Source organism: Populus euphratica, unplaced genomic scaffold (genome assembly GCF_000495115.2).
Source record: "Populus euphratica unplaced genomic scaffold, PopEup_1.0 scaffold1427.1, whole genome shotgun sequence".
Lineage (NCBI taxonomy): Eukaryota > Viridiplantae > Streptophyta > Magnoliopsida > Malpighiales > Salicaceae > Populus > Populus euphratica.
The window spans coordinates 6809-13616 of NW_011501282.1; positions in this window are offsets into that span (position 1 = coordinate 6809).

Genomic DNA, 6808 nt, shown 5'->3' on the forward strand with positions numbered 1-6808 from the left:
TTTGAATTATTCCCTTAATATTTTACATATTAAACTTGAGTTTTTTTTATCCTTATATTAAAGCGAGTAATAATAAATTATAATTTTTAATAATATTTTGGATACTAATCCCTTTTAGATTTTTTTTTATCTTTATATTAAAAATGAATAATACTTTCTTGCCAAGATTTTTAATATTTTTTTGAAATACAGGCTAAAATCTTTTGAAATTCTAGAAAATTGTTGTAAATACTTTTTTTATTTTTTACAACATGGAAAAATATTTTATTTTTTTGAAATAATAATAAATAATTTTTAGGATTTTTAATCATATATAATAAAAAAATATTTTTTTATTATTTTTATAGGCTTTGGTTGACAAAAATCCATTCTTCTTAAAATGAAAACTATAAAAAAAAAAAAGAAAAAAAAAGTCTAGGAGGTGCTTGCCAAACATAGCCTTAAAAAAAAAACTTTAACAAAAACATTACCAGCCAAATAGGTCTACACCTTTTGACCTAATTTTGACTTAATCAAGTTGATTTGAAATCTATGATTTAACTATAAACCAAATCAAATATTTGGGTTTGATCTAAAAACAAACCAAAAACAAAAACAAAGCCAAAAAAAGATTTAAAAACACAAAAAAACTTAAAATTTCTTGGTCAAATCGAATCACACATACAAAAAACAAAAACATTCAAACAAATTCCAACAACATGAACACTAATCCAGAATAGATTTTATGAAATTAAAAGCACAAAAAGGTTGGAAATCAATAAAGATCAAGAATTATGAGTTTATTCACTTCGATTAATACTCATAAATCATGATTTTATCAAATTGGGTTTAGGTTCAAAACCAAAACTTTAGGATTAAAATCACTCTAAAAATTTATTATTGAAATAAATAAATTTTAGATTATTTACTAATAACGTTACCTCAATGATACCATGCAAAGAAATGAATCAAAACTAGTCCGAACCAAAAAGTTAATGTAATACTCTTTTTAAGAATGTGAAAAGTACTACTTTAGAAAACTCAGCCATAATCTGAAAACTCAATGTTTGTCAAGCTTCTAAATTAACATTTTAAGCCTCTAAACACATTACTGTTATTTGTTATTTTAGTTATCATAAATTACACTATCAATATCATATAAAAAAAATCAAATCATCACAAATATGTATTACACTCGAACTTTATAACTATATTACCAATGACAACCAGTAAAAACATCAAATTTTAATTTAAAATTTATTTTTTAAACACTTGAAACCCAAACTATATTAGAAATTAAGAACATACACTAACAAACGAACCAAAATAAAATAAAATCAATAACTCTACTGCTATATTTCCCAATCACTTTACTTCATTTATCTATGCTTAAGATTTGTTTCAGAAAAAACGTGTGAGATTAATCTCTTTGTGTTCATCCTGATATTTCTCAACTTGCAGGAACTATAACAAAAAGAATGCGGTGGTTTATCCCTTGCACTCATTACTATTAATCAAAGATGATTTAAATTATGTAAATACAGTGTTTGATAAAAAAGCCTAAGAAAGGATGAAATACCTGTTACTTACAAGTTTTTCTAGAAAATAAAGTTTTAATTACAGAGATATATTTTTTTCACATCAATAGAATTTTTTTCTAATTTTTATTTAAAGTATCTTCATTTTTTATTCAATAAACCATACTTCTAATAAAAAAAATATTTTTTAAAAAAATTATAAGAAAATAGAATTTTGATTAAGATATATATATATATATATATATATATATATATATATCTCTTACAAATATCCATTTTTATTTTCACACAAAGTTATGATCTTTGTTAGGTCAAATATTTATAAGTATGTCTATTTTTTATTTTGCACAATGATGATAACTTTTTTATTTTAATATCTGACTAATATTAACAATTTTTTTTATGATTTATCAATTCATATATATATTTTTAATTTAGTTTTTATAAAATTCAAACATCATTGTTATTTTGTTTTTAATTAAAAATGTTTATGATATTTAAAAACATATCCACTATGCTGGAGCCTTTTTCTGTTACATCATAAATTAGCTTTCAACCACCGAAAACATAATGCAGATCCCCTGGATAGTTATCATTATTAGCACTTGACAATGAGTTAAATAAATTTGATTGTGATGTTTTCAAATTAGTAAACCTACTTAGATGCTACATTGGAGGCTTGTCTATTTTTTCTTTTTTATAATGTAGAGAAAGATGCGTGGATTACCTTGCTAATAAAGTAATTTAATTGTTTAAAAATTATAAAAAATTCGAGATATTCTTAAATAATTTTAAAATAAAAAATTAATTATATAAAAAGACTTTTTTACCTTTTAATACAAGTTCTCTAGCTTTTTTAATGAAAGGAAATATTTTAATTTAACTGTTATAATACACAATAAACGAAGGCAAGTGTAAAGTAATTTTCGCTCTGTTAATTCACTTTGTGGGCAGGTTAACCATTCCGAAGATAAAGAAGGCCAAAGTGGAAATGTTTGGCATAAAGAACCAATTGGAAATGGGCAGCTCAGGAAACCAATTGGAAAAGGTTAATTATAAAGAGAGCCAATCACAGCATAGTCAACCGGGAATAGTTGGCAAATAAGGGCAAATAGAAAGGGTTAGTATACTAAGAGATGAAGAGAACACGAAGGAGATTTTTGTTCTGCTGCATGCTTAGGTATAGCCTTTGACTGATCTGCTGCTGCTAATATGGTTGCAACTTCTATGGACTCAAGAAGATATAACTGTTAATTAGGTGCACCAATATATCTTCTTGCGGGACTCCAAGTTGATTAGGAGCTTCATTAAATTATTTTTACGTGTCTCGTTGACTTGATTTTAAATCTCTTACATATTGCTTTGAAATTCTTGGATACGTGTTCAGATTGAATGTTTTCTTCATGCAAATCAATGAAAGAGTCTCTCTAGCGGCCCAGTATTCATTCAAGAGCTCCAGAAATGTTGAAAAAGGTGGAGGACCTTGGATCAGATCATGTGGCAAGCATTTGATTATTAGATGAAATGTGCAATGAAATGCAGAAATGATATTGAGATGCATATTCCATTGGAAGTTGATTGAAAAGCAATTTTTAGCAGCTTATTAAAAAAGAGAAAGGAACAGACAAGATTTGTTTAAGATTAGATCTTGGGTTTTAACTTGAGATTGACGCCTTGCAAATCTCGCACCATGGAAATAGCCCAGTTGGAATTCGGAGGTCATAATGCCAAAAACGAAAACAGTACAGTCCATTGTGAATAATTCTAACATGGCTTGCAATTAATGACACCCTAATTTGGTTAGCCAGGAAACACGGGGTTTCTTTTGAATAGTGGTCTTTGCCATTCGCAAAGCCTACATCATTTGATAGCAAGGATTATATGGTACATCACCTGAGCAATAGATCTAGGATATAGTAGTTAGAGGCCAGATATAGATCTGGCCATTATTAACAAGGTCAAATATATGTAGAAATAGATAGTTTATAGAGCCAAATGGAGAGGCTTAGTATGTATAATCAGAAGGAAGAAAAATAGACTAAGCATTATAGCAGTAGTCATAAAATACTTCCAGTTGGAGAAGGTGGTTTATCCTTTGCTGTTAGCTTGACTCTCTGTATATCCATTTCCATTTGGTATTATGTGATAGTCATTTCCAATTGGTTTTCTAAACCAATCATTTCCAATGATGTCCTTAAAAACATGAATGGTCTATCAAAGATATTTATATTCTTGTAGAATATATCTAAACTTTAACAAAAAATTAATTGTGTGAAATTAAAATAATAATTAAAAAACAAATAATTTTTAATTTGATTGTTTGATCACATTTAAATTTTATAGGAGTTTTCAGATGCTGTTTTTTTTTTGAAATAGTTATGAAATTGCTATATGAGTATTAAATCTTTAAATTTTGAATATCACACACACATCTGATTTTTATAATTTGTAATCTTGAATTTTCATTTTTATTTTCTAATTGAGATATAGTTTCTAATTTTTTAAACTTTATAAGGAGACAAACTTTGTCATTGTTATTCTAGAAAAAATAAAACTTATAAACTTGAAATTTATGTTGGTAACTCCTATTACTTATTAAAATTCCCGTGTTATTGTTTTTTATCTTGCTATCTTTAGCTTTCCCCTGCATCAAGTAGCCAATGCCTAAAAAAAAGTGAGAAATGAAAATGAAAATTTGATGATAATTTTAAGATGGTGATTGTTTATAATTCATGCAATACATGGAAAAAAACAAGCGAGTTGATTATAGCTTTACTGGAGAATTAGAACAACGATAACTTTTCTGAATGCATGTGCCTCGAGAGTGACAAACTAATTGCAATGCCATTTTTTATTCCCTTTATGGAACTAGGATGGTGTGATTTGCATAATTTCAAGGTTGAATATTTTTGTTGAGAGCTTGATGTTTCTGACAAATTCTAATATCCAAAATGTAAACCAGTTTTTTCCCCGCATTTCATACCTGGTCACTTGAATCAATATCCTTTGTGAATGAAATTGCAAACCTATTGATTATAACACATCATTGATTAGCTTCTATGATCTTTTATATATCACACTTCTTGTTTTATCCTTTTTTTTTGTTTTTTTTTCCCGTTAGACTTTCGTTAGGGACAATGTCTTGAACATGGTATTGAAAACAAAAATAACATAACAAAAAAAATAATTGAATTCTTAGAGATGCCATGATACCTACAAGACATGCTGTATGTCCAACCCTGACACCACCCTCGACGAAAACATATGGAGTTCTATTTGAAAACTGATTGCTCAATGTCGAGGACTAAGTAAACCACGGCTTTCTTTAATATGATTATCTACTTCGTGCATTATAGCAGTCATCATAATTAAACTCTTTGGTGACACTACATAGAACAAGTTAAGGCCACATATGACTTCTTTATGATTTAGGAGGAGCCATCAGCGTTGGATTTTCTGTTAAAAAAAGTCATGAGACAAGCAGAGCAGATATATGGTTCCTTCTCTTTGTACTTATGTAATTTAAAGTTTTTCTGGTGAATATAATTACAATAATGTCATGTTTATTGTAAAAAAAATCTAACATATTAAAAAGATTTGCTTCACCTAATGGTATTTATGATAAAATTATTGAGAAATAAATAATAAAATTAATTTTACTTAATGACATCTTAGTCGAGAATGTTACAACATAATTACTACCTGCTGACTCCATATAGAATAAGTAATGGCACAAAGTCTTTCTTATGAAATACGCATGCTTTCAAGCCATTTCCGGTGGGGATAAATAATAACGTAATAGAAAATAATGGGATAGCTTAGGAAAAGCTTTTTGCATCAAAGAGCGTTGGAGTGTTGGGTTTCAAGAATTTCAATGCTTTCAATCAAGCAATCCTCAAAAAAAAAAAATGGTTGGAGGATGAAAATTCTTTGGTGGCTGAAATTCTGAAAGTTTGTTATTCTCATGTAGCCCTTCCATGGATGCTAAAATTGGTCAATATCTAAGCTTTATTTGAAGTAGCATATAGTGTAGGACAGTTTAATGATGAGCATGTTGATAAAAATAAAAAGAAGAATAAAAAAAATGATAATTTTATTAAGAATTTTCTTAAAAGATACATTTTTATAGCTCTTCTCTATAACTCTCTATATTTGTGAATAATGTTTAGGATTCAGAGCCTATTTATAGGTCTTAAGTTCTAGATAATCAATGAATTAAACTATTCAAAAGAAATCCTAATCTAATAAGAAATTTAACATTCTAATTACATAAAAATTCTAATAAATTTGTCCATTATAAATTCTTCTTTACCAAGGATTCCTACATTAATTAGATTCCTCCTTTAACTAATATTAAAACTCCTACAAACTCTAAATCATATTAGCTTAAATTATAATTGATATTAAATTTCAACACTCTTTTTTAATATCAACTATCATTATTCTTTCATATTTTATTTCTCTTCATGATGTCCTGCCTTAATAGCATTGATGTTGTTCATATTTTGTCATTACAAAAAAATAACGAAGGTAGTTTCACCATTATGCTCAACATTAATTTTAGTTTTCGAAATCTTGTTTGTATTTATAAACCTTTAACCGAATTCTTGACCTTTTCAAATGAGATTATCTATTAGGCTTGCACATTTTCCATTTCTTATAGCTTACCTTTAATGTTATCAATTAAAGCAAAAACTTCATCGTAATTAATTCCTTACTTTTAACTATAACCTTTTGCCATTAATTATGCCTTGTATCTCTCAACCTCTCTCTTAACATTTTTTTCTTCTTTGTAAATCCACTTGACACCTATTGGCTTCTTTTTATTTGGTCTAGGAACCAATCTCTATGTATCATTTTTCTCAATTGGTGCCATCTCTTTATCCATATCAATTCTCCATTTTGCATCATTTGTTGCTTCTTTAAACACTATAGTATCACATATAATAAGATGAAAATATAGTGTTATATCATCAATAGTATTAGTTATCTCATATAAGTTATCAAGACTCTTTATCTTTCTTGGTGGACTTGGTAGAGTGTCATTACTTGAGCTTTTATTCGAAGAAGAAGAAGTTAAACTTATTGGTGTTTGTGTTTGTAGAGGTGTGCCTATAGATTCTTGATGATCTTCATATCTTTCCTTGTTTTTATCAAGGATCAATAATAAGTTATATTTCTCACTATCATTTACCTTCCAATCCCTTGCTCATTTTTCATTGAACTCAACATCTTTACCAATCACCTTCTTTTCTTCATTAGGGTTGTTAAACTTGTATCCTTTGAATTTT